Source organism: Emydura macquarii, unplaced genomic scaffold (genome assembly GCF_026122565.2).
Source record: "Emydura macquarii macquarii isolate MOO-44397 ecotype Brisbane River unplaced genomic scaffold, CSIRO-AGI_Emac_v2 contig_1876, whole genome shotgun sequence".
In the NCBI taxonomy this organism is placed as follows: Eukaryota; Metazoa; Chordata; order Testudines; family Chelidae; genus Emydura; species Emydura macquarii.
In genome coordinates this window covers 28,462,263-28,482,837 of record NW_027132013.1, presented here as the reverse complement: position 1 = coordinate 28,482,837, position 20,575 = coordinate 28,462,263, and the positions used below count along the sequence as shown (strand labels likewise).

General features: G+C 46.3%; 1 long non-coding RNA gene across 2 annotated transcripts in view; it reads left to right on the top strand.

The window, feature by feature from the left end:
- The window catches only part of LOC137159708 (uncharacterized), a 62,890-nt gene that overhangs the window by 27,649 nt on the left and 14,666 nt on the right, over nucleotides 1-20,575 (top strand). Inside the window, exons 3-4 of one of the 2 annotated variants that reach the window (XR_010921705.1) lie at nucleotides 7,884-7,972; nucleotides 16,449-16,532. This is a non-coding gene — a long non-coding RNA (uncharacterized lncRNA). The remainder of the gene's footprint in view (nucleotides 1-7,883; nucleotides 7,973-16,448; nucleotides 16,533-20,575) is intronic. The other variant, XR_010921704.1, reaches the window with a different exon arrangement.

The window sequence follows — 20,575 nt, the reverse complement described above, 5'->3', positions numbered from 1 at the left end:
ACATGGCTTCTTAAACAAAGTAAGCTCTTAAACAAAGTAAGCAGTTGTAGGATAAGAAGGAAGGTCCTCTCATGGATCAGTAACTGGTTAAAAGACAGGAAACAAAACGTAGGGATAAATGGTCACTTTCAGAATGAAGAGAGGTAAACAGCAGTATTCCCCAGAGGTCTATACTGGGACCAGTACTGTTCAATATATTCATAAATGATCTGGAAAAAGGGGTAAACAGTGAGGTGGGAAAGTTTGCAAATGATACAAATTTGCTCAAGACAGTTAAGTCCAAAGCAGACTGCAAAGAATTACAAAGAGATCTCACAAAACTGGGTGATTGGTCAACAAAATGGCAGAGGAAATTCTAAGTTAATAAATGCAAAGTAATGCACATTGGAAAACATAATCCGAACTATATCTACAAAATGATGGGGTCTAATTTAGCAGTCACCAGTCAAGACAGAGATATTGTAGTCATGGATAGTTCTCTGAAAACATCTGCTCAATTTGGAGCAACAGTCAATAAAACTAACAATGTTAGGAACCATTAGGAAAGGGATAGATAATGAGAGAAAATATCATAATGCCACTATGTAAATGCATGGTATGCCCACACCTGGATTACTGTGTGCAGTTTTGGCCTTCTTATCTCAAAAAAGATATATTAGAAATGGAAAATGTACAGAGAAGGGCAACAAAAATATTAGAGGTATGGAACAGCTTCTCTATGAGGAGAGATTAAAAAGACTGCACTATTCAGCTTGAAAAAGAGATGGCTCTGGTGGGATATGCTAGAGGTCTGTAAAATCATGAATGGTGTGGAGAAAGTGAATAAGGAAGTGTTATTTACTCCTTCACATAACACAAGAACTCAATTAAATTAATAGGCAGCAGATTTAAAACAAACAAAAGGAAGTACTTCTTCACACAACACACAGTCAACCTGTGGAACTCATTGCCAGAGGGTGTTGTGAAGGCCAAAACTATACATGGATTCAAAAAAGAATTAGGTAAATTCATGGAGGATAGATCCATCAATGGCTATTAGCCAATATGGTCAGAGATGCAACCCTATTCTCTGGGTGTCCCTAGGTCTCTGACTGCCAGATGCTGGGACTGGACCACAGGAGATGGCTCACTTCATGATTGTGCTACTCTGTTCATACCCTTTGAAGTACCTGGCATTGGCCACTGTTGGAAGATAGGATACTGGGCTAGATGGACCACTGATCTGACCCAGTGTAACCGTTCTTATGTTTTTATGCTCAGTAATGTCAGGGTGTAATTAGACTGTAAGATCTTTGAGACAGGGATCCCCTTTTTGTTCTATGTTTGTACAGTGCCTAGCATAATGGGATCCTGGTTCATAGCTGGGGTCTCTAGGCCCCAAGCAATAATAATAGTTATTCAAATAATAATAGTTGCTAATTCATCCCCACCCACAATGACTGTGACTAGCTATGACCTGAGCAGCTTTACTCACCTCACCCTACATTTTTGTCCTTCCTAAATTTCACCTGCACTGTCTCATTACCTGATTACCCCTCCATCTCACTTGGTGGGAGGGGACCCTGGAGGGAAGAATATCCCAAGGTTCCTCTTAAAGACTTTCCCCCAGATTTTTTTCTCGGAGGCAGATGGATTTTTATCGCTGCAGATCGCACAGAGGGTTTGGCCCATGAAACCAATGCATTGCCATGCCTCTGCACATGCACCAGGATTCCCTGTCCTTCCCACTCTCAGGCAACACAGCTCCAATGGTGTACAAAGGGGCCATCAAAAAGGCAATGTAGCATGGGACTGAATGTATTCATCAAGGTATTCCCCTTATCACTTTTGTGGGAGGTACATTATATGGTCTCTCACCCCCACTGCCGCAGTTACATCCAGCCTGTCCCCTCTCACTCCCTGTCCACTCTTTCCCACTTTCAGATCCTCATCTCCACAGAAGAAAGCAAGGATGATGTTGTAAAGTCATCCTAAAATGCCTTCTGTGTGGGAAGGAAGAAACGTAGGTATGAAGGGGCCCTTCTGCATGATCTGGCCTTGAGCTCTCTTAACATATTCCATACTCAGTGCTGTTGTATTATTCTTCCTGCAAAGCTTCCGCTCCAAAATAGATAATTTCCATTTTTGGCAATGGTGCTTGATTCACACGTGCACATGTGCACTAATGTTGGGCTTCCTCTTTTGGGAACTGGAGGAAGCAGTATTGTCATTCAATCTGTCAGCAGGCCTTATATGTAGCAAATAAATCAGGGCAAGTAAAGGCAGCAGTTTCTCCTTCTATAGTAGTAGCAGCAACAACAGCAGAAACTCTGAAAATGGAAACAACAGCTTGTCTTGTTATAGTGGGAGATCTCAAGTGTGGTACCAATGTAGTTTTAAGCCATGAGTGTGATAAACAAGTAGCTATTCAAAAGTAATTAGAAATGTATGAAACGTATTTTATGCTCATCAGTCTCCTCCTTCCAAAGTATTATCATTGTCATTGTTTAATTAATATGGCACAATATGTCATGTCCTGTATTAAAGGCTTGATCTCGTGGGGGGATCCAGGGACTGTGTTACTGGCTGCAAGAGACTGGCAAATTTATCATAGGTATTGGGCCTCTGACTCCAGGACACACCATCATGTATCTCATCAGGCTCGTCCACTGAGTCCACCTTAGTGGCCTCATACTCCTATTTCATAGCTTTTTATCTGATTGGTTCAGTTCTCAAATTATGAATGTTTATGACTCCACTTATCAAGGTAACTTACTCTCCAGCTCATAGAAAAACACTGATCTGCCCAGCAACTACCATCTCTTTCTTCTGGATGATTCTGGGCACTTCAGGAAAATAACCTTGTCCTGGCTCCCTGCATCTGTACACAGACACATGCAAGGAGACAGAGCAAAGCCATTTACAAATGAACACAAATCCATTGATTTATCAACTACCTCCCTCTCTGTCTCTGAACAAATAAAATACTGCCAGGCAAAAGCAATGTGCAGAAGTTCGGAACTGTTGTTAGGGTCTTTTTTCTGGAGGTGGGGTGGGGCGGGGGCGCTATGAAATAAGGGAGAAGGATCAGAGTGTGCAACCAGAAAGGAGCAATGTTGGTGTCAAAGCAGGCCACTGTGAGAAGAAGGAACAACATTCTTCATAGTGTAGCCTCTGTTGTTGATTTCAGCACCTGGAAACTGGAGGGAAAAAAAACCTGCCAGGTTGTAAAAAGAGACCCTAATTGGGAACATTTTCCAGAAATTCCTGCACCTCTGGGTAAAAAAGAAACACATGCCAAATGTAAACAGTGCAACAAAGAGATGAGATGCAAGGCCTGGTTGTCAGAATAAAACAATATTATGAAAAATGCATCTCAGAAGGCAGTGACTTTGAAGATGATGTGGATATGTCCGAACAGTTTAGATCAACTGATTAGTGAACTTAGTTTTGCACCGTTCTTATGGACTGCTTACCTATCTTACTATGCTAATAAATGGCAAAGTAGACAACATCGGACTAAAGAGAAATGTAAAAGGTCTGCTGAATGTATTGAAACCTATTTCCATAGCCTTGGATAAACTGCAGAAAAATTGCTGCTGTACTGCTGATGCTATTGCAGTTTGGAAAGAACTTCCAGAGACATTGAAGAAAGAAATACCCAACAACACAGTTAAATTGCAGGCATTAAAGAAGTGGATAGAGCAAGGACTTACTCCACCTCATTTTCTTGCTGATATTCTAAACCCAAAGTACCAGGGTAGAGGCCTAGCAGCTGAAGAAGAAGATGCTGCTATGACATGGGCATATAATAATCATCCATCAGTCATACCAACTATAATAAATTTCAGGGCTGGAGATGAACCATTTAAGCAGTACAAGTTTGCTGATGATGTTTTAAAGAAAATCACACCACTAAACTGATGGAAGTCACTAGCTAAGCACCTGGAACCAGAGTTTGTTGAAGTTTTCCTGCTTTTCTTTCTCTTCAAGTCTATGAATAAAAACAAGGAGGGAGAGGATAATATATACTAGTTTTGAAAGTTTGAAGGACAACCTTAGTAACTTAGGAGAACGTTGTCTCATTTTCAAAAGACTTAGGAGAGTAGGAAGTTAAGTTCCAGCCACTTTCATTTATTTGAAATCAGTTTAATTCACTGACTACAGTTAATCCCTCTGTTCCTTTAATAAATCATTTAGTTGTAAATGTGAAACATGTTTTGATAAGTTAAATTTATATATCCAAAATATTTAAGGTTCTTTGTTTAATAAAAATAAATTTTATATGCTGTTTTGTGTGTTTAATTAAATTGTAGTTATGCTGAAATAGTGCTTAACCTCAAACCTCTCATCTTTTCTTTCTGGACCCATAAACTTAATTCATACAAAACTGAATTATATATATATCATACACCTTGTGTCTATGCTTTCTTGCACTACTCCTTTTTTTCTCTATTAGTAGGAATCTTCTGATGTTCCCAAAGGCAGTCTTTCTGGCAGCAAAAGAAACCTGGATCCATGCCTAACAATCTATGCATTCCCTAGATGCATAATTTTTCATGTCCAAATGTAGCATTGTGACTCTTCCATCTTATTCGGCAAAATCAACTTTGACCACAGCTTTAACATCCAATGACTAGATGTACCAACAGCCGTGGACAACAGTAGCCTTGAGTGCACCTAAATCACCCTAAATGTCTAAGATACCTCTCTTCTACTTACACACTTGGTTAAGTGGTTATTTGCTATTTGGGTACAGCTCATGCGTTGGAAATTCTGTATACTTAATGCTGTTTTTATTGAGCTAGAGCAATATTAGAGGTTTCTACTTTGTTATTTCCAAATCTTCCATTTATCAGATTGATCAATCCAAGACCCTGTCTCTTCTTTAAGTAGAAGACTGAATTTACTCAGGGCACAAATCAAGATTCTTTACTCAAAGTCGTGGTTTTACTGTCCTCTACATTTCTCTGCAGTCAGAAGGTACCACAGTTTTGGGAGTGTTTAGATCCAGAGTTTTGCTTTAGCAAACTGCAAAATTCAAAGCAAAATCCATGTACAGATTCCAATCACAGCACCAAAGTTTGGGAGTGCTTGGATCCAGTGTTTTGGTTTGAGTCTAGAGAGACTTGAAGTCTTCATGATTGTAGTCTGAGCGTGGGACGGGGACATGGAAGACCTAGGTTCTATTCCTGGCTCCGCGACTAGCCTGCTGGGTTATCTTAGACAAGTCACTTTACCTCTCCGTGTGTCAGTTTCCCCATCTGTAAAATGAGGAAATGGTACTTTCCACCTTTGAAAAGTGCTTTGGGATCTACTAATGAAAAGTGCTATATAAGATTTGGATATTATTATTATGAATGCTGTGCTGCACTGATTTTTTTTTAAATGTAACCCTAAATGATTTATTTCATCAGAAGTTTGGAAATAGGCAAATGATGATGGATCAGAGTCAATAATTTTTTTAAATGTCCATGTCATCTATCCTATTGATTACTCCAAAATATTATAGTTTGTTTATTCTGGCAACAATTTTTAAATAAAAAGCTACGCGTTATAATTATATTATACATATATCAAATAGTTGCACAAGTAGTTGAAAATTGGGATATAGCTCTGTACAATGAGGAAGCATTTTGGAAATTACTGTCCTGTAGGTCAAACATTTAAATGAAGAACTGAGGTGATGCCATAGCTAACTGTCAACTAGGAAGTTATGACCAGTTCATGCAATGGGTTTGTTAGCCAAAGTATAACACGCTAAAGTAATGTAACTTATTGGTTCAAACAAAATATTTGTAACAATCAAATTTCCACTTTTAGGCCTTGAGCTGGCTAATAGGTAAAATAGCATGCACTCCTGCATATGTGTGGAGTCCTACCGAAGTCAACAGGACTTCTGAGCAGTTCACACTAGTGCATCTTGGGGCTAGAATGTGTAAAATAAGATTTCTTTTAATTACCAAGTATCCATTACCTTTAAGTGAAACTTGCCATTTGACAATTTTTGAGATGCTTTAATAACAGCTAATGGCTTGTCTACATGGACACACTCAGGCAAGTTGATCTGAATTAACTAAAAGTGTAAATTTAAAGTGGATTAAACTACATTAAGCCTCTTGTGTATGTTTGTATTCAGAATTAAAGTGGCCTTAATTCAGTTGAACTTAAACCATTTTGGCAGTTAATTAAAATAACCCAAATTAACACAACTGTCAAGAATCAAGGCCTGCAGCAGAACCAGTCTCCCAGAAACCTAAGGAGTGCAGCTGGCTTGTAGTAGGTTGCTTGATTGGCTGCACTACCTGATTGGAGGGAAGAGTTAGCAGACCAGTTCTTAAACCCAGTAACAGTAGCAATTTAGTAACTGCTCATGGCTCTGGTAATTCCTGTTTGTTCCTGTTGTGCACTCAGCATTACTCTGTCTTTGCCTCGTTCCTGGTAACCTAGCTATGTGCGACTGCCTGGCTCCTATTCTGATCATTAGGCATGACTACTCACATCCCGGTTTCTAATAGTTTCTTTAATTCTTGGTATAAGTGTGCACGTGTGGGTTTTTAATGTGGTTTAACTAATCCATATTAACTTTTAATATGGATTAACTTTCCTGAGTGTTGCCATGTAGACAAGCCCTAAAAATAAGAAGCCTATTCTCCATTGTCTTGCACCTTCTTTTGTCCTTTACACTGATGCAAAGGGGCGTATGCTACCACTGGTTTGAGTGAAGAACTTGGATTTGGTAGCCCTCTGCACAGATGTAAGTGACTGCATAAGGTGTAAGGCAGTGGAACATGAGGCCTATTTTTTTTTTTTAATTACAATTCTTGTGGTGAACTCAGTTACCCTGCACTTGCATCATTCTGCCTTACAAATTAACCACACAGTCACTGACCTAAATTATTGGTTTGTAATTCAATGAAACTCTCAAAAGGTTTCTCATTTAGGACTGAACTTTTTATGACCTGTGTAGAAAGCATCTAATCTAGAATAAAAGCAGTAATTAAAATGTTGAAAACTGATTAGCTTTTTTCATACCAAGGCACAGTTTATGTGACCTGTTGGTCCACATTGAGCTTATTGCAGAAGGATGTTTATGTAGGGATAATTGTAGAAGGCACCCTATTTAACCACTCAGGAACTGATCGTCAGCTGATGTAAATTGATGTGACTTCATTATAGCCACACCAGTTTGTACTAGTTGAAAATTTGACCCAAAAATCCTTAAAACATTTTCAGAACTTTTCTTTTGGCTCTGTAGCTATGCCCATGGCATGCGAGGAGTGAAAGGGTTTCTCCACATATCATCCCTGTGGAGATCCCAGCCCACAAGTGCAGCTGCTTGGACTGATCACTAGGAATGGGATTTGTTCCAATGTAAATAACTTTTGAAAACTGTGAGATCCACTGCACACCACTAAACATTACGAAATTGCTTTTCCTATACAGGCTTCAATATGAGGCTCAGTTATATAAATTTCATACACCAGCTGAAGATGGGGCCTGTGGCATATAAAATAAGTAAGGTCATTTTTTGAAACACCAGTGTTTATGCAGATTGTGTGTGTTAGGCCAAGGCAGTCACTTGACCTATTACTATTACACAAACACCGTATAGGGTAGCGTGACCAACTTTAGGGCCCAGTCCTGCAACCCACTACTCATGTAGATAATCATAGTGAGGCCAGTGGAACTACTGAGAATAGGAATTACTCACATAAGTAATAGTTTGCAGAATCATAAATTTACCCAGGAATCTTCCTATTAAAGAGTTTAAAGGCCTGCTTCCTGCGTTGCCCTGTACCTCGTGTAGTCATTGCACTAGTACCTAGTAATTCCAAAGAGGGTATAAATGTTACAAATCAGAATGTTAATGTCTTTAACCCTTTGCACTCATTTGTCTCCAGTGTAAATCACAGCACAAGGTGCAAAACAATGAAGAACTGGGCAGTCGGAGAAGTAAAGTCAGCGAGAAGTGACTTTTTATGGGAAAAAGGCAAGAATTATTTAGCTTATCATACATGGGGTGCAAGAAGGTGTACAAATTCAGTAGAAAACAAAGGAGTGTTTCATTTCATTTGTTTAGTTTTCATCTTCTGATATGTACTTTGGGCCAAAGTTTCTATATACTGGGATTTAGAAAGAATTCTAAGTTTAAATGAAAAAAGAACAAAGTCTAAAATCAATTTCTTGAACTGTTTTAGCTTATGTCAGATCCAATTACTATTTTAAAAAACTACATATGTTCAGTTTTGTTTTTGTTTTTTTTTTAAAGTAGAACTATTTCTAAATCTGGATTTAGTTACAAGTACCTGATGCTAGTCAAAACAGACAAGGAAGTGAGAATTTAGATACTTTTTAAACTGACTGATATAATCTGTGCTGCATTGGCATTATAACTCAGAATACCTGTATAAGAATCATAAAATAAATGCTATCATAACTATAACTTTCACTTCCATAATGACTTTCATCTGAGGATCTTAACCTACTTTATGAACATTAACAGCTTTGCAACAGCAACATGTGGTAGGAAGACACAAGAGAGGTTACATAGTAAATATATTAATGTATCATCCAAAGAGCTCCATGGTGCATGTAGGCTGGTGGCACAGTACAGCCCGTGGCTTCGCGACCCTTCCTCGGGCCCCGGCTCCGAGGAAGGCCACAGCCCCTTTGTTGAGATGAATAAGATCCCTGTTTAGGAGTCTGTAGCCCCTAGGCAGGGTGGGCTTCTCCGGCAGTCTATAGCCCCCTGGCTGTCACGTAGGGCCAGGCTGGTAAGGGGTCTGCAGCTCTCCAGCCTTCCAACAGGCGGGGTGGGCCAGTAGTCTATTGCCCCTGGCCCTCAGACAGGGTGCAGGCAACGGAGTCTTTAGCCCCCGGCTTGTAAATGGGGCTGGACAGTACCAAGGTCCTATGAGCCCCGGCCCTCAAACAGGGCGGGGGGGATGATTAGTCTAGTGCCCGCAGCACCAGGCGGGGTGGGGCAGACAAGCATTCTGTTGCCCCCAGTCCTCAAGTAAGCGGGGAAGGTACAGTCTACAGCCCCTGGCTCTCAAGCCAGGCAGGGCTGGCGAAGGACTCCATGGCCCCCAGCCTTTGAGCAGGCAGGGCACGTAAGCCAGTGGCAGCCCCCGGCCCTAAGCTGGGCAGGGCTGGTGCAGCAATCAATAGCTCGCAGCCCTCAAGCGGGCAGGGCAGGTCTAGTGGTCTATAGCCCCCGGCCTTACAGTCAGGCAGGACTGGCAAAGCTTGGGGTCCTCTGGCCAGCAGTGTAGAGGACGCCAAGCACTCCCAGGGTGGTTAGGGAAGGTCCACCCAACTCCACTGCCTCCCAGCCCAGGGCCGTTTGCCACTGAGTCAGCAGGGCTCCAGCCCCAACATGCTGACGGGGGTTTTGCCCCTGACTCAGCCACTTGCTAGTTGGCTGTCCCTGGGCCACTTCCTCCCACCCAATCCCTGGATATCTGCAGCCACGTACTCCCTCCGGGTCAAGCAGGGGAAGCGCGGCAAGCGCAAGGCCGGAGCTCGGCACCTCCTCCCCCTCGTTACCGAGGCGGGAGAGAGCCCCTGCAAGACCATGAAGGGGGCTGCTAGAACCGGGCCTTCCGCCACGCCCCCTGCGTGTCCAGCGGGCGGCACCAGCCGAGGAGGCCATGGTGGCAGATGTGGGCCACACCATCTCCCTCCTGGAGTCCCTCCTCTAGGAAGCCCCGGTGGTGAGCCTTCCCGCCCCGTTGTCCTCTGGACCCCTTGCTGGTGCCGATGCCACCACTGCCTCGGCTGCCACTGCGGAGGACCTCGTGGTGGCTGGGGGGGACCTCTCGTCCATCTTTGACGAGATTGATGCCCTGGGCCTGACCCCGGCTTGCCATGGGGAGGACGACGCCCCCCCCCCCCCCCCCATGGAGGGCCTTGACCAGAGCAGCGCCCAGCTGCCTCTCTCTCTCCCCTCCCTCCCATCTCAGATTGCTGTCACCACTCCCATCCCCGGGGTACCCCTAGGCCTCTCCACCTGCCCGGCGGGCAGCGACAACCCCATCAAGGCTGCCACAGCCCTTGTGGTGAAGGCTGGGGCTGAGAGGTTGGGCTCCAGGCCCCCGGGCATCCCTTCCTCTGTTGTGGGACAGCCGCCCCTCCTAAGGGTGCCAGCCCGGCTCCCCCCTCATCTGGGGATGAAGCCGCTGGCGCCGAGACCTCTGAGATGCCTGGGCCCCACCCCATGAGGACACCCCCCTCACCCAGCCATCCAGCTCCCGGCCCTGATCAGGAGGCACTGCCCCCCGCTGGTCCAGTTGCGCGGACTGCAGCCCCCTCCCCCGATCCCAGCCCTGAGTCCTCTCCTGCTCCTCAATCTGACCCTCTCCCTGCCCAAGTTCCCTGCCCCCGATCCTGCCCCAGTTCCCCTCCCCACCCCCAACCATTCCCTTCCTCCCCTCACCACCTGCACCTCTGCCGCCCCTGATGTCATCTCCTTTCCCCTCGTGGGTTCCCAGGGAGTGACCTTTGCATTCATCTCTCCCAGCCCGCCTGGGGCTGCTGTCTTCTCTCTGCCGCTGCTCCCAGTGCCCGCTCCAATGGACCGTGGGACCGCTGCGGGGGCCAGGCCGGAGAGCAACCCCCCCAAAGCACTGCAGGACTAGCTGCACACCTTCCTCCTGGACATGTGGGGTGCCCAGAACTGGGTGCAGATTGCCCTGCAGTGCTGGGGGGACTTCCACAATGTCCTCTGAGCCATGAGGGCCATACTGAAGAAGGAAAAAGAGACTGGGAAGCAGGATGCCGTGGCCTAACAGTGGGCCCGCAGCTTCTGTGACACCCTGGTGACCTTCGGGACTGGCCACGGGTTGCTGCAGAGCCCAACAGGAGCCACTAGTGTTTCTGCCCGAGAGGATACCCCCCAGCCCTCCTCATGCCTGCCACCTTCGCAACCTTGAACACCCAGGGCTGTAGGATGGGTCTCTGCAGGAACCAGGTGCTCTTCTTCCTTCGGGAGGGAAGGTATTCTGTGGTGTTCCTGCAGGAGACCCATATGGATCCAGCCGTCGAGGCCAGCTGGTGGCTGGAGTGGGGGGACGGGGTGTACCTTAGTCACCTCTCCACCCGTGTGGGCGGAATGGCCATCCTGTTCTCCCTAGACTTGCAGCCCGAGGTTCTGGGGATCGCCGAGGTCATGCCGGGCCACCTGCTGCACCTCTGGGTCCTCATGGAGGGGCTGGCGTTGAACCTTGTCAACATCTACACCCCGACATCAGGCCCAGAGCGGGTGCGGTTCTTCCAGCAAGTGTCCACCTTCCTCGGCACCCTGGATCCTCGTGAATGCCTGGTCCTGGGTAGGGACTTTAACACCACCCTCGAGGAATGAGACCGCATGGGGACTGAGCAGTGCCCGGCCGCCGCGGATGTCCTCCGGGAGATTACAGACCATCGCTCCCTGGTGAACGTCTGGTGCGACCACCACCTGGACGACATCGTCACCTTCACCTATGTCTGGGTGGGGGACAATCGGTTGTGCCACTCCCAGTTGGACCGCATCTATTTCTTCCGTTACCATCTTTCACAGGCCCACTCCTCCAGTGTCCGGCTGGCCCCGTTCTTGGATCACCACCTTGTGATCATGACGGCCTCTCTCACTGTGAAGAGGCCGGGGCCAACCTACTGGCACTTTAACAACAGCGCGCTGGAGAACATGGGCTTTGTGGCATCCTTCCGGGAGTTCTGGCTGGCCTGGCGGGGGCAGAGGTGAGCCTTTCCCTCAGCGCGGCGCTGGTAGGACGTGAGGAAGGTGCGCACTCGGCTCTTCTGCCGCGACTATGCTTGGGGGGCCAGCTGGCGAAGGGATGCAGGGATAGGGCTGCTGGAGCGGGAGGTCTTAGAGCTGGAGAGGCATCTGGCCCCCAGCCCCGAGGATCCATCCCTCTGTGGAGCATGCCAAGAGAAATGGGAGGAGCTCCAGGCCCTCGAAGCCCTTCGGGCTCGGGGCACCTTCATTCGATCCCGCATCCGTCTCCTTTGGGAGATGGATCATGGCTCCTGCTTCTTCTACACCCTGGAGAAACAAAGGGGGACCTGGAAGCACATCACCTGCCTTCTGGTGGAGAATGGCGCCACCCTCACGGATCCGGCAGAGATACACAGAAGGGCCAGGGCCTTCTACGCTACCCTCTTCTCCCCGGATCCGACTGAAGCCGCCACCCTCAGGCTGCTCTGGAATGAACTTCCTACAGTCAGTGCAGGTGACCGGGACCGGCTGGAGCTGCCTCTCACTCTAGCCGAGTTCTCAGAAGCCCTCTGCCTCATGCCCACGAACAAATCCCCGGGCATGGACGGGCTGACTGTGGAGTTCTACCGCGCATTCTGGGACGTCCTCGGCCTGGACCTAGCCGTTGTCTTGGCTGAGTCCAAGGCCAGTGGAGAGCTCCCCCTCTCATGCAGGTGGGCCGTGCTCGCCCTGCTGCCCAAGAAGGGGGAACTCCGCGACCTTCGGAACTGGTGTCCCATCTCGCTCCTCAGCATGGACTATAAAAGCATGGCCAAGGCCATCTTGCTGAGGCTGGGGTCTGTGCTCCAGGATGTGGTCTACCTCGACCAGACCTACACCGTCCCGTACCATCTTCGATAATCTCTACCTGGTCTGGGACCTCTTGGAGCTCAGGCATAGGGATAGTCTGAAGTTCGCTCTCCTGTCTCTGGACCAGGAGAAGGCGTTCGACAGAATGGACCATGGGTATCTCCTGGGCACCCTGCAGGTGTTCGGCTTCGGGCCCGTTTCGTGAGTTTTCTCCGGGTGCTCTATGCCTCCGTGGAGTGCCTGGTCAAGCTCATCTGGACCCTAATTGAACTGGTCAGCTTCGGGCAAGGAGTGCATCAAGGCTGTCCACTGTCAGGCCAGCTGTTCACTCTGGTCATCAAGCCCTTCCTCTGTCTCCTCCACCGGAGGCTGACGGGGTTGGTGCTCCGTGAGCCAGAGCTGAGGCTGGTCCTGTCAGCGTATGCCGACAACGTACTCCTCGCAGTCCAGGACTTGGACAGCCTGGTGCGGTTGGAAGCCTGCCTGGCCATCTGCTCGGCAGCCTCCTCTGCCCGGGTCAACTGGATCAAGAGCTCTGGCCTGATGGTAGGGACCGGGTGGCGGGCGAGCTCCCTCCCACCCGCACTTTAAGCCATCCGGTGGAATGTGGGCTCACTGCTCTATCTGGGCATTTACCTCTACGCCACCCATCCCTCCCTGCCAGACAACTGGCAAGATTTGGTGGGCAGGGTGTCTGAGCGGCTGCGGAGATGGATGGGACTGCTCTGTTGCCTCTCCCTTCGGGGGAGGGCACTGGTGCTCAACCAGCTAGTCCTGTCTATGCTCTGGCACCAGCTCAACACCCTGGTCCCACCCCCGAGACTCCTGGCCTACGTCCAGTGGCCAATACTGGAGTTCTTTTGGCCAGGACTGCATTGGGTCTCTGCAGGGATCTTGAGTCACGCCCTGGAGGAAGGAAGGCAGGGCCTGTGCTGCCTCCGCAGCCAGGTCCACACCTTCTGCCTCTGGGCCCTGTAGAGACTCCTTTATAGTGCAGGTAGTCCAGCGTGGAGCCACCTGGTGCACACCTTCCTCCGCCGCCTCGGAGGGCTCTGATATGACCAGCAGCTCCTTTATCTCCATCTGAGAGATCTTCCACAAGACCTCTCCGAGCTGCCGGTCTTCTACCAGGACATACTCCGGGCCTGCAGGCTGATCTTGGTCTCCAGGCCTCTTGCGGCCACCAAGGGGGGGAATCTCCTCATGGAGCCCATGCTACACAACCCCCAACTCTGTGTGCAGGTGGCGGAGGCCCCCTCGGTGCGCCAGAGGTTGGTCCTGGCGGGAGTCACCAGGTTCAGAGATCTCCTGGCTCGGCGCATGGGGCTCTCCACCCTTCAAACCCCCTGCTGCGTACTCCAGGAGGTGAAGGCAGCCTTGCCCCCCGCTGCTCAGGCTTACCTCGAGCGGGTCTTGCGAGAGGGCACTCCCCCCCTCAATCCCAGCCCTCCAGTTCCTTCCATCGGGCCCCGGCCCCGTGAGCCCCCCCGGCCTCCCTCTCCGCATGCACAGAGCCGGCTGCATGACCTGCACCTGGTCCTCTTTCGAACCGCGCCAAGAGACCATCTCTACACACTTGTGCTGCACACCCTTCACTTCCTCGCCCTCGTGGCCCGCCCTGACACCAAATGGCAGGACCTATTGCCTCCTGCGGAGGGCGAGGACCCCCTGTGGGCCAGTCTGTACTCTACCCTGACCCCACAGCCCACCAGGGACATCAGTTGACAGCTCCTTCATGGGGCCGTGAGCATGGGCGTGTACTTGGCACGGTTCACCCCTCACCCTGCCACCTGTTCCTATTGCAGCGTGCAGAAGACCCTGGCACACATTTATCTCGAGTGCGCCAGGTTGCGGCTTCTCTTCCGGCTCCTCCAGAATCTCTTGCTGAGGTTCTGGCTGCACTTCTCACCGCACCTGTTCATCTACGCACACCTCATCCGTGGCCCCACAAAGTCGCGGGATCTCCTTTTCAACCTCCTCCTAGCCCTGGCCAAAATGGCCATCTACAAGACCAGGGAGAGGAGATTGGCAGGGGGGACGGTCTGCGACCCTGGGTCCAACTTCCGTTCCCTTGTGAACTCACACATTCGAGCAGAGTTCCTCTGGGCAGCATCCGCTGGCTCCCTTGACACCTTCCAGGGGCAGTGGGTGCTGTCCAGGGTTCTCTGCTCGGTGTCCCTTTCTGGTTCCCTTCATTTAAACCTGTGACCCCCACGATCTTCCTGGTTTTTTTCATAAGTTGTCCCCCATAATCAGCTGTATCCCGGGCTCAGTGACTTTTCCCCTTAGCCTGGGGGAGGGGTCTTTAGCAGTGGGCGGGCGCATTTCCCAGGTTACAAAAGTGCAGAATGCTTTGCCCAAGGTCATACAAGGAAAAGTACACTCTACCCATAGAAAGTCTAAGCATTCAAGCTGTATGAGAGTAGAGTACAAAATGATCCACCCACTTCTGCTCCCAACTCAGGGCTGGGATGCAGAGCTGCTGTGCAACCCCCACCATGGCTGCTATTCTATCCTGGGACAGTGATTGTAGTCTCTCCGTGCTCTTTGTACAGTGTTCTGGATCACCACTGCAGTTTTCCTAATCAGATTATGATAGGGTTGATAAAAAGACTGTCTCAGTAGTGCCTTTCCAGGCATCGTTGTCTGGCCATTTTACCAATGGACTCCAAGGGCAGCCCCAGCATGTAACATAAGTGGTGCAAAGGAGAGAGTTTTACTCCAACTAAGCTGCAGATCCGGAGATAAAAACAAGGGGACTGATTCTGTTCTCTACAACACACTGCCGCTTTATACTTGTGTAAAGTGGTGTAAGAAAGATCAGAATCAGGCTCAAAGATCTTACCCCCAGTGCTTTGCTCTAACCATTAGACAATACAGCCTTCCATTGTGTGAATTCTTCAAGGTCACATATCTATGTACTTTTTTCCATTTCTAGTAATCTTTTCTTATTACTGCAACATATAGTAGTGAATTCATAAAGTCATAAAAATGTTCTTTCTGCATCTGAGCTAGTAGCAACAGCTACTAGTAACTAGTAACCCCTTTTCAGGGTTGAAAGAAGTCCATTGTTATAGCTCAGTGCTGAGGGTTTTTTGTTTTTGTATATGTTTGTTTTATGTGTCTGCACTTTTTTTCTCTTTAATGTGAAAAGTACAAAATCGCTATTCTGAGAACTATGCATCTGACTTCCCGGACTTCTTTAACTACCAAGAAATGCACAATCCCATGGCCACCAACTTGTGAAAAATCAGGCGATATGAAAATAGTTACCCTATAGTGAATTATAGGAATGAAATGCAGATTTGTATATGTTATCATGGTTACAGAATTAGCAAAAATATACCACTCTGTTCTCTAGCTCCTGCTGAAGAAAAGTACTGCTGAACTGCAGGTTTTCTGTTTAAAATTAACCTTGTTACCAGCTCCAGGCTCTTTAGCATATATTTACTGGACCCTTAAAAATAATGTTCTTAAAATAAATACCAAGGCATTAGGGGCCAGATGCTGCCCTTTGGAAAAGAAAATATATTAAGTTGAAAATATTGGCAGATATCAAGCAAAGCAAAACTTTTCCGAGTTCATTCCTTTTCACTTAGGGCAGGTTTGGTTGTGGAAATTGTTTGTCGGTCTGCACCTCAGAAACACATTGTCAGTATTCAGCCACTAGGTTAGCTACGTATCTGTGCCTAGATTTAAAATGTGGTTGGTTCTGCTTTGAAAACTGACTATAAAAATGGCATTGTGGGGTTCTATATTTATGGCGTGCCAATGACTCAAAGTTTCTCCACTCGCAAGTAAAAGGATGTTGTTGTTTTTCCTAAATGCCAGCACTGCAAACTACCTCAGGGATGTGAAGGTAAAACTATGTTCTTTCCTTCTCCCACATAATCACCAGAAATAAAGATTCAGCTCCTCCCACTCCTCTGGCATGTCCCTCCTTGAGATCCATTTCTGCTGTGATGCCTACTGTGATGCTTAGGTGAGTGGCAATTGAGAATAGCTGTTTTTATCTGTTTGTTTATGTAGTTATAAACTGGGGGGGAGGGAGGGGAAGGACCATCTTTGGTGCTACCAAGTTGAGCACATAACTAACTTGAGCAACAACATGATCTTATTATCGTTATCCTACTCCTCCCTCTTCACTTTCCTTTTACCATTTGTTACACTCACTAGTTGTATCTTGTTCCCTATTAGACTGTAAGCTCTTTGGGGCAGAGACCATGTCTTCCTTTGTGTTTCAATGGTGTCTGGCACAATGGGGCTACCATACTGACTGAGGCCTTCTCTGCTTACACAAACCTCAGCTAACACACTACGAAGTCTAGGAATGTAGGACACAAGAATGTAGGGTCACATCTACAGGAAGGGGACTGTATCCTGGAAAGTAGTAATTATGAAAAGATCTTGGAGGCTGTGATGGATAACCAATTAGACATGCCTTCTTAGTTACTGCATTGCACGGGAAGATCATTAGTGTGAGCCTGGGACATATAAGCTGGGGAATATTGAGTAGGAATAGGGAGGTAGTATTGGCCTTGTAGACGGCATTGGTGGGCACTTTACTGGAATACTGTGTCCAGTTCTTCCAAAAGGATGTTGAAAAATTGGAAAGGGTTCAGAAAAGAGCTACAAGAATGATTTGAGGCCTGGAAAACTTGCCTTGCCATGAAATACGAAAGAAGCTCAATCCGTTTAGCTTATCCAAGAGAAGGTTAAGAGGTGATTTGATCGTAGTCTATTAGTACCAACATGGGGAGAAGGTTTGATGGTGCTTCAATTTAACAACTATATAATAAGATTCAAAGACTGGAAGCTGAAGCTAGACAAATTCAAACTAGAAAAAAGACACACATTTTTAACGGTGAGGGTAATTAACCATTGGTATAAGTTACCATGGGATGTGGTGCATTCTCCATCACTTGAAGTCTTTAAATCAAGGTTGGATGTCTTTCTAAAAGATATGTTCTAGCTCAGCCAGAAGTTATTAGATTTGATGCAGGAATCACTTGGCAAAATTCTATGATCTGTACTATGCAGTTGGTGAGACTAGATAATTTTATTTATCCCTCCTGGCCTTAAAAATCTATTAAACTATTTCCAGTCCTTTAGCCAGAAACAAGCATTCACTTAGACTTGGTCTACGCTGCCAGCAAATTTCAGTGGTAGTCAACAGGAGATACGCAACCTACTCTATGTCGACTACTCTGTCGACTTCCTAACTTCTACTTACTGCAGTGTCCCCACTACACTGCGCCAACAGGAAATGCCCTCCCGTTGATGCAGCATTAATCTTTTTTGCAGAGGTGGATTAACGCCATTGACTTCCAGATCAATTAAGCGGGTCTCCATTGTCATTCAGTCGATCCCACAGAATAGATCCGGCGGCGCCAACAGTGTAGCTGTCAATATAGACATACTTTAACCCTTGATGTCTCTGTCCTGACCTCAGCAAATTTCTGTCCCCTCACCTGGTAAAACTGCTATTCTGGAGTCACATGGCACAACCTCAATACTAGTCATGTCCTACTTCAAGTAAACATTGGGCATCAACCCTCCAGGACCTTTACTGCACAGAAACTTCTTTGACAGGTTCATCTACAACCAGTCTCTGCTGGAGACATCTTCTTTGAAAGACTCAATCCACACCAAAGAGAGTGTTTAACCCACATGATCTCCTTAATTGTGGTGGTATTGTAGCTAGTCCTTATAGGTCCATGAAGATAGGGTTCTCTGTATTTAACCCTTTGTATGCAGAGTTTCAAATCAAGTACATACAAATTAATAACTCTTAACATTCATTTTATTATCTTCATTGCTATGAAATATATATACAAAATACATCAAATTGAAGACTGATAAAAAACATGCCTAATATTCAGATACACTATCTACAAATGGGTGCCTAGCTTTATATCATCTCCTACTTCGGAGCTGCAACCAGTTTAAATGATCTCTGCTAGGAAGCAGAAGTTTCAGGGCCCTAACTCAGAAACCGGAAGTGACCAAACAGCCCCCTTGGTCTTTCAATAAACATAAGTGGACTCCTCAGCTATACTCTCTAAGATAAAGTTCCAAAAAGTGGCAACATAAACGCAAAAGTCTAATGCCACAGCAACTCTACTTTTCTTACTTGAGGTTAATATATCTGATTGACTTTTGTATGGCTACTGGTTTTGTGTTTTCTAGGGGCAGGGCTCTTAGACAAAATCAAAGCTCATCCCCTCTGTTGGGAATAAAATATACACAGAATGGCACCAACCAAAGTTACAAACACAATGTACATGGTTTTGTTCTAGCTGGGCCTATGCTCAGGACCTGTTTCTTGACTTAGGAGCTCATCTGTTTCTAATGCTTATTCTTCATCTGAATTCAGGGTTGAATGGTAGCATTTTACACCCAGTTGGCACAAAATTTAAAGCAGTGGAGAATCAAACCGTCTCTCAGAACTTCCATTATAAATCTAGATTTTCAGTGGGTTTGCATGTGGCTATAAAATTTCCCTGTGCACGTGAATTCTGTATACATGGTTTCAGTCTGGGAAACACATTCTTTAGGGAAATTATTTTTTTAAATAAGCTTAGCTGTTTTGAAATTATATGAGTATCTTTAGCATTTAGACCTTTCCTGGCATACATTTTTGGTGTTTTTGTGCTCGAACAGCTTGTTAAATAGCTTTGATTTACAAACTGAAAATTGACAGGGGATTGAACTACTCTATAGTACAGTATAGCTCCTTGTGTTGATCAAGTCCATTCTGATTGTTTTGATTGAAATAAGCAGTTAATTTTGGTGCATATTACAGCTAGCATAGCACAGGAGAGTTCTTCAAGGGGTAAAAGAAGAATGGCCACCTTTTTGCAGGCATAAATCAAGCAAATTCTAATGACCTGATTGTGGCAAAAATTAGGTTGTTAGAGGTGCACCTGCTCAGATTCGTGCCCACAGTTCATTTTGTGTCCAGTCTTGATCTCATTTTTCAGGCATAGCTCACGTCAACTGTGGAGGCACAAGCCCTTTGTGAGTGGAAAATTATACGCACTAGCAGGTAGGCCAGGCATCAGCCCACCCGAGATATATCTTGCAAGGGCTGAATAATACATCTCCGTAAACTTTCATATGTTGGGCTTTTTTAGGGGACGGAGTGTCTTGTTCTGAATTTTGGTTTTCCTTAGCAATCACATGATGTCTTTCCAGAGTTAATGATTCCCTTATATTCACATGAAGTAATTCAATGAAAAATTATCCCAGTTAAGTGTTAAATAAGTGTGTGTGTCTGTGTGTGTGTTTGTTTTATGCCAATTACTTGATTCTGAATTTTTTATTAAAAACTATTTAAGTGGAAGTCACTATAATGGCATTGAACTTGTGTATTTTGAGAGGGGGGAAGATCTAATTAGCTGAGATATTTTTATTTTAAAATTGGCAATTGTGATTGACGAGAAAAAAATCCAAGTTTATAGAGCAGACTAGGATCTTGAACCCAGCAGGAATCACCATCTACAGAGATTTCCAAAAATGCCAGCAACAGTATTAAATATGTATGTCTCACCCTTATTCAAGCACCAAGTGTACTGTGAACTAAATTTACTTTTCATAGTAGTGAAGAACAGCATCCCACAAAGGTGTGTTAAAACACCAGAACAATGAGAGAACCTGGTACATGTACTGTACATTATAGCCAAGATTTTCGAGAGTGGTGCAGCTGTTTCATGCCACACCACCAGTGCCTCCCCAGTAGGATCACACTAGCTTGACACTATGCTCCAGACGGGTGGACAGGAGTAGAACTGGAAGAAAGGGGTGTTTAGGGCCCTGCACCATGCTGATCCCTACCTATAGTTTAACTTTAAACTACTTTTGCACCTCTCCTGTCCCCTACTCATGCTATAGCTGAGGATCTGACCCCCTCTATTTTCTGATCTTATAAAAATTAAGAATTTCAGTGTCTGCACAGTTTACAAAATCTCAAAAGTTATAGTCAGAAGGTAAAATATAAGATCATTCAGTCCATCTCTCTGCAAA